Below are 12,200 nucleotides of genomic sequence, written 5' to 3'. Positions count from 1 at the left end.
AAAGCAGAAGAGGTTCTTAAAAAGATGGAAGAAAAAGCTAAATCTATGTAAACTGTTAAGTAATTTTTCCAAGTGCAGCCACCTAAATTCAGTAGGCATTGGCCTTCTAAAAACTGGTCCTTTCCAGCCCCTTCCAGGCTTCCTCAGTCCAAACCCCCAGGGGAAACTGGCCACCCAGACTACAGTCTCAGGGTATGCAGAGATCTAAACAGTGGAGTGCTCTCACCTCAAAAACAGGGAGTGGTATGCCGGCTTCTTATGGAAAAAGCTCACAGTGACACTTCAGTTATCCTTCCCAGCCCTGCCCAATTACTTGTGCCCCTAGGAGGAAAACTTGCCCATGCAAAAAACTGGATGTCCATTACTCAGGACCGATGGGTCCTAAACATTCTATCCCAGGGCTACAGATTCGACTTCCATTCACTGTCAACCCCAAGCGAGGTTTCCAGACCTTCCTCCAAACCAGGGGGCAGAGGCTCAAAAGCAAGTACGTTCCCTGCTCAATATCGGAGCTATTCAAAATGTTCCAGTAGAACAAAGGGGGCATGGTTTCTACTCCAGACCTTCCTGGTGCCCAGAAGAGGGCTCTTTGCGCCCAGTCCTTGATCTATCAATTCTCAACACCTTTCTGGTGGTCCCAAAATTCAAGATGCTTACCCTACCACAGCTTCTCCCTATGCTAGCCAAGGATGCTTGGTTAGTCGGTCTAGACTTAAAAGAAGCTCATCTGCACATCCCCATAAGGGAGTCTTGCAGGAAATATCTACGCTTCAGGGCAGGCTCTATGCACCATCAGTTCTCTGCACTTCCCTTTGGCTTGTATGTTGAGCCCAGAGTATTCACAAAAGTCCTGGCACCAGCCATTGCACATTGCAGGCAGAGAAATATCCAAATTTTCCCATACTTGGACGATTGCCTGATTCAGGCGGACAGTCAGGAATTGCTACTTCAGAACCTGGCATTTGTAAAAAGCCCTCTCACTTCATTGGGGTACACCATCAATGAAAAGAAATCATAACTGGTGCCCAGTCAAAAGATTGTATTCCTGGGAGCAAGCTTGACCAGAACTTCACAGATGGCATTTCTCACTCCAGAAAAACAGGTCTGTCTGACCAACTACTTCAAATGGCCACCAGAACCCTGCTGTCTGCAAGGAAAATACTGCAAGCCCTAGGGTTCATGGTCTCATGTATTCTGCTAATTCCATATGCAAGACTGCATATCAGGAAACTCCAATGGTACTTAAGTCTTTGGTGCCAACATTCTCAGGACCTGAAACAATCATACCAATCATACCTTGTCTAAGGGCAGAGTTCCTTTGCTGGGCAGAAGCATGCAACCATAACAAGGGACTGCTTTTCACTCAACCCCTCGCCACCCAAACCCTGGCAACAGATGCATCAGACTCTACATGGGGGGCTCACATGGTAGGCAAATGTATTCAGGACCACTGCAGCCCAGGCTAAATTCTCCTGCACATCAATCAAAAAGAGATGCTAGCTGTACAGAATGCTCTGACAGCCTTCAAATACCTAATACTTCCAGGACAGCTGCTGCTAACAACATACAACACCACAGTTACGTGGTACATAAACAAGCTGGGGAAACCCATTCTTACCCACTCTGCAGGTTAGCCATGGCCTGCAGAACACAGCCTTGAGCAAGCAAGTGCATCTACAAGCTCATTTCCTGTCGGGAAAACAAAATTCACTGGCAGACAACCAGCAGAAATCTTCTAAACCCACATGAGTGGAAATTGGAGCCCAACACCTTCAACCGTCTAATCCAGAGGTGGGGTAACACCAGAGGTGGACTTCTGCCTCCCTCGAGAACCACCAGTTGAGCAAATTCTGCACCAGGAACCCTCAGAGCAGGGCCTGGAAAGTGGATGCCCTATCCTTCCAATGGGAAAACCTCTCAATTTATACCTTTCCCCCTCTGCCACTCCTCTCAAAAGTACTACTCATGATCAAACCAGGACAAACCACGGACAACCCTTATTGCCCTGGCTGGTCCCGCCAACACTGGTACCCACTCCTATGCAGTCTGACAACAGTGCCACCCTGGCACCTTCACTAGACTCCTATCCTGCTGGCTCAGCAGGAGGGACAGGTTTTGCATCCACAGAGTCAAACTCTAAACCTTGTAGCCTGGCTTATCCCCTGAGTACACCACCAGCAACCCTCCGCAAACAGGTGCTGGATGTCATTCTTGAAGCCAGAAGGCCTAGTACTAGGAAATCCTATGCTGAAAAGTGGAAAATATATTGTTCTTGGAATCTGTCTCAAGGAAAGGACACAGCAGTGCCCTCCTTACCTCTACTCCTGGATTAACTAGCAGTGGTACTCCACAGAGGCCTATCCTTTTCCTCCATTAAGATTCATGCCTCTGCCATCTCAGCTCATTGTAATACTGAGCCACCTCTATTTTTTCACCCTCTCATCAAAAGGTTCCTGTGAGGGGCTAATAACTTAAGGCTACCAAGGAGAACACCCACCCCCTGCTTGGGACCTTAACTTTGTACTGGAAAAGCTCACGCTTCCCCCTTTTGAACCTGCTGCTTCAGCAGAGTTACAATTCTTTTGGAAAACAGCTTTGCTTTTAGCCATAACTTCAGCAAGAAGAGTGTCTTGAGTTCCAGGTGCTAATGGCTGTGGAACCCTTCATTATTTTCCATCCTGATAGGGTTTCCCTCAGGACTAACCCATCGTGTATGCTCAAGGTGGTGTCCAGTGTGACTAAACCAAGCCATCCATTTGCCAACCTTCTGTAATCCTCAGAATAAAGAGGAAAGGAGCCTGCATTCCTTGGACATGCACAGGCAGCTCAGGTTCTGACTTCACAGGACTAAACCTTTCAGAAAATCTGACCAGCTGCTAGTCAGCTTTGCTGCAGGGGCAGAAGGCAAGGCCATTTCAAAACAAACCATTTCCAAGTGGATAGCACACTGCATCCATTTCTGCTACAAGCACCATGGAAAACCTACCCCACAGGGGATCAGACCACATTCCACTAGGGCTACTTCCACCTCTACAGCATTTCTCAGGTGAGTCCCTACCAGGGACATTCTGGAAGCTGCAACCTGGAGCTCTGTACACACCTTCACCAAGCATTACCACTTAGCTGTTTTGTCTAAATCCAGAGTTGGAGTTTCTACAGCAGTCTTACAAAGCCTTCTAGCCAGCCCGAACACTTATTGACCGCCTCCACCCTTAGCTTTGAGAATCAACCCAAGTGTGATGACTGCAACAGTGAAACACAAAGTAGATAGTTCAGATGTTCATCGTGCATACAGCTGCAGTCATAACAGATGGGTTATCCTGCCATCAGGCGGGTCCTCGGTCGGCCGAATTCCAAAGTCCAGGTCCGGCGTCTGTCGTCGCTTCTACCCTGATGTCAGTGCGGCAGGGGTATAAAAGAGCCAGCCGACGCCATCTTCAGTCATTCTTGCCACGCGGTGCCCGAAGCAGTTCACAAGTGCCGGTCGGCCAGCTCCTGAGATTTACGAAAATATTTCAGCCGAAGTAGTCTTGAAAGATAAGTACCCCGTTGGGGAAGCTTTTCTTGCCTCAGACCGATGTCGGACAAAGTTAATTGCATTTCATGTGGGAAGCAAATACTGCATAAGGATTTCCACTCTTTCTGTATTCCTTGCTTAGGCCCAGACCACGACGTCTCGGCCTGCCGTTTTTGTGCTAGATTCAACAAACGCACTATTAAGCATCGGGCGGAGTTCACCCATCACTATTTTAGTAAAAAATTTAATTATATTATGTCGTTGGATACTCCGACTCCAGTTTTGAGTAAAAGACGCAAAGATAAGGACCGACATACGAGGTCTGCAACTTCTACTGACACCACGCTAAGGCCGACTACCGGTTCATCGGTTCTCAGCGAGGTGCTTACGCAGCCCCTGAGTACCGATGACACTTCATTACCGGTGTCTTCTGTGCCCGAGGTCGCAGGCTCCTCGGCCCCCATTCAGACTACAGATACTGATGCCACTCTTGGCGGGGAAACCCAGAGTTTAGACAGGCCTGCCATTTCTCAAGGTGTCTTCAGGCCTTCCTCCTTCTCTATTAAGGCTTTCACAAAATCTAAAGCAGCCATGAAAACTAAAAAACAAGGACCACAGACCCCCATCTCAAGGCCCCATGCCTAAAAAACAGATGCTCAAAATGGCTGAGGATTTGATTACTCTTATCAGGGGTTCTCAACCCCCCTCGGACAAAAGGCCCAGATTAGAGGAAGACTACCCTTCTTCAGATCAAGCCTCTATTACCTCTGAACATTCTGAGGACCAGGAATATACATATTCTCCTTTTGAAGACTCTGATGCAGAGGAGTCTATTCCCTCGGTCTCCCCCCCCCCCCCTTAGGACTACTCTTTTGGGGAAACCCTACATACTTTGAGGGAACACTTTCACTGGGAAGGCCAAGATTACTCAGATTCCAAGAAAAGGCTCAGGGATTTTCTCTTGCTCCCCCAGCATAGGCCTCTGGCTATCCCTCCTGTCTTAGATATATTAGATGTGTACACAGAAGCCAGCCTCAACCCAGATTCTTTACCTCCAGCTCCTGTTAAACCAGACAGGTATTACCGGGTTCCTGATTCACACCAGTTCCTATACAAAAGCCATACTGCTGACCCAGAAACTATTTCACAGGGTCCCAAGGGAATTAAGGCCTCTACGGCTAAAAACCCATTACCTTCAGAGAGAGAGATTCCAGAGCTTTAGAAAGGTGGGGGGAAAAGGTGTATACTTTGGCCACTTTAACCATGAGGGCATTAAACTGTCAGTTCCATATGTTAAAGTATCAACAGTTTTTATTGTCTGAGTTGAAAAGCAAAATGACACAACCTGAGCAGCCAGATTTAAAAGAGTTGCAGGATTTGTTGCGTAGTGCAGAGCAAGTGGGTAAACATACCTTGCAGTGTTGTTTTGATGCTGTAGAGGCCTCATGTAGAGCTGCTGTTACAGGGTCTGTCATATGTAGACATGCTTGGCTCAAAGAACAAGCCTTACCAGATCATGTCAAAGCTAAATTACTAGATGCATCTCTTCAAAAAGATGTATTGTTTGGTGTTAAAGCTGAGGAGGTACTAAAGAAAATGGAGGAAAAGGCGAGATAAATGCAAACAGTGAAAGATTTCCTGCAGGTACAACCTCCACGTTTCAGCAGAAACTGGCCTTCAACAAATTTGTCCTTTCCAGCCACGGACAGACCTCAGAGGCAGATACAGGCGCCCGAGGGGTAGAGGGCAATCTCAAGGATCATTCAGAGCCAGACAATGGCAAGCACCAACCCCAAGAGGTGGAGAAGATAGATCACAGTCATTCAGAAAGCAGACACAATGACTTTCCCCTTTACCTGCCAAGCAAAGCTTTAATGGCAGCACCTTTAGGCGGAAAACTGGCATTATTCTCAAAAAAATTGGCATATTGTCACAAAAGACAAATGGATCCTGGACATTATAGACAGAGGCTACAGATTCCACTTTCACACCCTTCCAAAAATGAGAGGCATGCCAAACCTGCCACAAAATCAAAGGGCAGAGGCACAAAAAACACATTTCAGCTCTCATAGACATGAAAGCTATTCAAGAGGTGCCTGCAAAAGAACATGGTCAAGGGTTTTATTCCAGACTATTCCTGGTACCAAGGAAAGACAAAGATTGGAGACCTATTTTAGACCTATCCATCCTAAACACATATTTACAGGTACCAAAATTCAAGATACTCACATTACAGCAGCTTCTTCCCATGCTGGGCAAGGAGTTTTGGCTGGTAACATTGGACCTCAAGGAGGCATACCTGCATGTCCCTATCAGACAAGATTGCAGAAGATACCTCAGATTTCTTGCAGATTCAACCCATTATCAATTCTCTGCATTGCCCTTTGGCTTATCTACTGCGCCCAGAGTGTTTACGAAATGCCTGGCATCAGTAATTGCCTTCTGCAGACTTCAAGGAATACAAATATACCCATATCTGGACGACTGCCTGATCCAAGCAGGCAGCAAGGACATACTTCTGAAACACCTGGCGTTGGTAATAAAACTGTTCAACTTTCTGGGATACACAGTCAACAAAAAGAAATCAAAACTAATACCCTCTCAAACAATAATTTTCCTGGCTGCCAGCTTGAATACAAACACCCAGATGGCCTACCTCACGCCAGACAAACAAGAGCAACTATCTCAGTACTTCCGCAAAATGGCAACCTTCACCAGGCTGACTGCAAGGAAAGTCCTGCAGGCTCTGGGATTCATGGCATCTTGCATCCTGCTGATCCCATGTGCAAAGCTGCATATGAGGAAACTTCAGTGGTACCTAAAAAACTTATGGTCTCAACACCGCCACAGTTTGGAAACAATTATACCACTCATTCCATGTCTTCAAAAGGAATTTCTGTGGTGGGCTCAAGCATGCCAAAGAAACAAAGGTCTTCCTTTCTGCATACCTCAAGCAAATCAAATCACAACAGACGCCTCTGATTACGCCTGGGGGGGCACACATGATAGATCAGTGCATTCAGGGAAAATGGTCCCAAAAAGAAAAGCACCTACACATCAACCAAAAGGAAATGTTAGCAGTGCAAAATGCTTTTATGGCCTTCAAAGACCTACTGCATCCAGGCCAGCTATTGATAAGGACAGCCAACACCACAGTGATGTGGTACATAAACAAAACGGGGGGAACTCATTCATACCCCCTGTGCAGACTAGCCATGACCCTTTGGAACACAGCTCTGGAATTGCAAATCCAACTTCAGGCACAATTCCTGTCAGGGAAGGAAAACACACAGGCAGACAGCCTAAGCAGAAATATGACAGATCCACACGAATGGAAGTTGCATCCTTAAGTTTTCGTAAAGATAACTCGGGCATGGGGACAGCCAGACATAGATCTCTTTGCTACCCACAGAAATTACAACTGAAAACATTTTGCTCAAGGACCTATCATCCACAGGCCTGGAAAGTGGACGCACTTTCTTTCAATTGGACAACATTGACAGTCTATGCCTTTCCGCCTCTCCCTCTGCTGCCTAAAGTTCTATTAAAAGCCAGAGCAGAGAGGCCGAAAATGATTCTCATTGCTCCAGACTGGCCAAGACAACACTGGTGTCCACTCCTGAAGAGCCTGACACATTCCCCACCATGGATCCTACCTCTAGTGCCTCTTCTGTTGTCCCAGCACAACTTCAAAACCCTAAATCTAGCCGCATGGAGAATCCCTTGATTTCCCAACAGACTCTCCTCTCCAAGGAGATGCAGGATGTCATCCTGGAGGCCAGAAGACCTTCTACTAGAAAAGCCTACTCCGCCAAATGGAAGCGGTTTTGTGCCTGGAGTCAGAAAAAGGGCCAGAATCCTTGGGTAATAAATATACCTCAAATATTACAGTACCTAGCTGAGATGTTAAACAGTGGACTTTACTTCTCCTCCATCAAAATCCATGCTTCAGCCATTTCTGCACAATACAACACAGATCCTCCTTTATTCTCTCATCCTCTCTTAAGACAGTTCCTCAGAGTGGCTAAGAATATAAAACCCCCAAGGAAACCACCAGTCCCTGCTTGGGACCTCAACTTCTTATTGGAAAAACTGACCCTTCCTCCATTTGAGCCAGCTGCTTCAACAGAACTACAATATTTGTCATGGAAAACAGCCTTCCTTATGGCTATCACCTCAGCACGCAGGGTTTCGGAACTACAGTCCCTCATGGCTGTGCAACCTTTCATCATTTTCCATCAGGACAGAGTTTCCTTACGAACCAACCCTACCTTTATGCCAAAGGTAGTATCCAGTGTAGCCTTGAATCAGATTATCCACTTACCTACCTTTTACCCTAAACCACAAAACAAAGGGGAAAGACTACTTCATTCCTTGGACATTCACAGGCAACTACGTTATTATTTGGACAGGACAAAGCCATTCAGGAAATCCAAGCAACTCTTTGTATCCTATGCTACAGGTGCTCAAGGAAAGGCTATCTCCAAACAGACTATCTCAAAATGGATAGCCCACTGCATACGCTTTTGTTACTCATTTCATGGAAAAGCTGTGCCTTCAAGCGTCCGGTCCCACTCCACAAGGGCCACAGCTACCTCTGCAGCTTTCCTCAGGGCGGTTCCTACCAAGGACATTTTGGAAGCAGCTACTTGGAGTTCAGTGCACACTTTCCCAAACACTATCGCCTTCCACTTTACTCAAAATCTAGAGTGGGATTTGCCACAGCTGTCTTGCAGGGCATCCTTGCTCCTCCTAGTTCCACTTAGTGCCTGCCACCCCTACTTAGCTTTGGGATTCTACCCATCTGTTATGACTGCAGCTGTATGCACGATGAACATAGTACAGTTTTGTACCTACCATAAATGTAGATGTTTGAGTGCTCATGCAGCTGCAGTCCAGGTTTCCCTCCCTCCATCCCCTCTTAGGACAGGCCTTATGGCAAACACCTTTTCATACAACCTATTTGGGGTATTCTTTTATGGTGTATTTGCTTGAAAACTACTGTTTTTTTATTAATCTATATTGCATGATTACATAAGTTTGTTTTGCTTTCTTTCTGGGGACACCTGACATCTGGGGCAAGAAAAACTGAAGAAGATGGCGTCTGCTGGCTCTTTTATACCCCTGCCGCACTGACATCAGGGAAAAAGCGACGACAACCGACGCCAGGCCTGGACTTTGGAATTTGGCCGACCGAGGACCCGCCTGACGGCAGGATAACCCATCTGTTATGACTGCAGCTGTATGAGCACTCTAACATCTACATTTATGGTAGGTACAAAACTGTACTTTGTGTACACTTACCATAAATGTAGATGTTCGAGTGTATTCACTGTTGCAGTCTTGGTTTCCCTCCCTCCAGCCCCCTGGTTTTCTCTATCCTTTCTACCTCTCTTCTCTATGGCCATTTTTACTGATAGTGGTGTACTTACTTTTTACTGGTTGTGTTCCCCACCATATGCCAGTTGCAGTCCTGGTTTTCCTCCCTCCAGTCCCCTGGTTTTCTCTATCCTTTCTACCTCTCTTCTCTATGGCCATTTTTACTGACAGTGGTATTTACTTTTTACTGGTTGTGTTCCCCACCATATGCTAGCTTCCTATTTGGGGGGCTCCTGACATTTGGGGCAAGAAAAACTGATGTAATGGCGTCGGCTGGCTGTTTTATACCCCTGACGACCTGACGTCATGGAAGAAGCGACAGCAGCTGAAGCAGAAATCCCAAGACTCTGATATTTGGGCCGACTGAGGGTTGCCTGCAGGCAAATAACCCAAGTGTGATGACTGCAACAGTGAATACACTAGTACATCTACATTTATGGCAAGTTTACACAACTGTACTTTCTGTGGTACATAAACAAGGAGGGGACCAGGTCATACCCTCTATGCAGACTGGCCATTCAGATTTGGAATCTAGCAGACTTGCTCAGAGTACACCTGTTGGCCATGTATATCCCTTAACAGAATGTGATGGTAGACACATTCAGCTGAACCTCAGCCCCCCTCTTACGAATGGATGCTACAGAGAGATGTTTTCCTAGACCTGATACACAGGTTAGGTTTTCCACAAGCAGACCTCTTTGCCTCCCCAGACAACCGGCAGATGCCCAACTTCTGCACAAGGAACTCACATCCACAGTCGTGGAAAGTGGACACATATTTTTCTTTCCATCGTAAGGTGGGGGTGCTCCTGTATGCCTTCCTCCTTTCACTCTGATCCAGGAAGTCCTCCTGAAAATTCAGAGGGACAAACCAGAAATTCTACTGATGCCCCCTTTTGGCCAAGACAGCATTGGTTTCCCTTCCTTTTTTCTCTAGCCAATGGCAATCACCACAGGTTACCCCACTGGATAGACCTGCTGACACAGAACAAAGGGGTCTCTGCTACACCTGCAGGTGAACAATCTAAAACTGACCTTATGGGTGATAGAATCCTGATCCCTTACAGACACTTTTACTCAGAGGACATACTTGATGTTCTGCAGGAGGCCTGAAAAGCCAGCACTAGGATAAACTATGTGGCTAAATGGCTCAGATTATCCAATTGGTGTCATAGGAACAAACAGGACCCCCCTCACTACCTCCATCCCTAGTTTCCTGTTCTTGTGTGAGCTACTCCAAACAGGATTGACATAATCCTCAAAGTCCACTTGTCTGCCATCTCTGCCTATCTGCCCATTTCACCTCCCCTGGCATCCAGACTGGAAGTCGGACACTTTAAAAAAAAAAAAAAAAAAAAAAAAAAAAAAAAAAAAAAAAGGGAGAGAAGTCCTCCACATCAACCCCCCACAGAAAAACCCATCTCTCCTCCGTGGGATCTAAACTTTGTATTAGAAAAGCTAACTCTAACTCTTTTTAAACCAGCACATTCTGCTTCTCTGAAAATTTGTACATTCAAAGCAGTTCTGCTTGTTGCCCTCACATCCACCAGGATGGTTTCAGAGATCCAAGCCCTGATGGCAACATCCCCTTACCTAGTCTTCTACAGGTACAGAGTGGTGCTCAAGACCAACCCCTCCTTCATGCCCAAAGTAGTTGATGAACTCTCGTTGAATCAAACCATTAACCTATCTGTCTTATACCCCCATCCTCAAAATGCTTCAAAGAAGACCCTTCATTCTCTGGGCATGCACAGACAACTAAGATATTACTTAGACAAAGCCAAAGACATCAGGAAATCAGAACAGTTATTTGTTTGCTACAATCTCAGAGCACTAGGGAAAGCTGTATCTAAGCAAACCGTTGCCTCATGAATCTCCAAGTCCATCTCCTTTTGCTACTCCCACCATGGAAAAACCTTACAGGGCAGTTTCGAACTACATTACACCAGAGCAGCTGCTTCTCCTGCCTTTTTCAAAGGCATTGATTCCTCTTCTATTTTAGAGGCAGCCACTTGGACCTCAGTGCACACCTTCACCAAACACTACAAGCTGGACATGGCATCCCATGCTAGAGCTGGTTTTGCCAGAACTGTCCCACAGGGTTTCGTGGACCACGGAAACCCTTCCTCCTCATAGGATTGTACTTAAAGCTCAGGTACTCTCCCTACTGTTATGAATACTGCAACATCAGAATAGAAGGACATAGAATAGTTGTGTAAGACCTTACCATACCCATAGATGTCGTCCTCTTCTATGTTGCAATATTCAGTCCCACCCTCCTACCCCGTTTCTTGCTTCTGCTATAGCAGGTATTTTATGAACACCTGTGGCCATCTTCTTCCCCAAGTCTCTACCTACATAGCCTTATTACTGCCCTGGCTCTAGCAGGCATGTAAGTCTAAGGGTCTTGGTTAGGACCCTCCTGAAAAACCTCTATGGCACTAGTATATGCAGCAGAAATTATTCTGAGGAGGGTATGTGCAGAAGTCACCTTTATACCTAATGCCGGTTTATGGCCCTAATAGCTGACATCACACGTTCCCTCCAAGACAAAGACTTTGGTATACTGGCCAGAGGGTGGCGCTGCAGGCAGCTCCCCCCTACTGTTATGAATACTGCAACATAGAAGAGAAGGACATCTATGGTTATGGTAAGGTCTTGCACAACTATTCTTTCTGTCCTGGCTCTGTGACTAAGTCCTAGGATAAGTCCTTATTCCTCCATGACTTTGGTTTCATTAGAAGTTTAGAATCTGTTGAAACTGGTATGGGGAGGATGGATATGCATCTTGGGGAGGTGTTAATATTGTGACTGGGACCATTCAGTGTCACAATTCATCAGACCAGGGGTTTATACGGAAGAGTTGTTCTTAGGGGGAATTTCATCCACCAAAGTGTATTCTGTAGCTACTGCTGCTGATGTATGATAGCATGCAGTCATGCAAGGATAAAGCATAGTGATCCCTGCAGTCATGCAGTAGCACATCCTATGTACAAAGGAGGCATTAGGACCTGCAGTATATTTTTCTTTCATTACAGGGTTGATAGGATGATGGCTCTTCTGGATGTTTCTCTTCCTCCTGCTGGGACTATGCAGTAGAGGGGAGGAGTTTCCAGTCCAATTGTAATTGATGATTAGTGAGCACAGGAGCAAAAAGCATAAGGAATAAATTGTACTATTTCTTGCCGTTTCCAAGCACTGAATCAGATTGATCTATGTTTTAGGTCTTTGTCATTAGGAAAGTCAAAGTTGCAGTCTCTTCTCTATTAGCCCCTTTATGCTACTGTTGAAAATGGATTAAAAAT

This window comes from Protopterus annectens, chromosome 13.part0 (assembly GCF_019279795.1).
Source record: "Protopterus annectens isolate FY-2018-M chromosome 13.part0, PAN1.0, whole genome shotgun sequence".
Classification (NCBI taxonomy): domain Eukaryota; kingdom Metazoa; phylum Chordata; order Ceratodontiformes; family Protopteridae; genus Protopterus; species Protopterus annectens.
Note: the sequence above shows the minus strand (reverse complement) of the source record.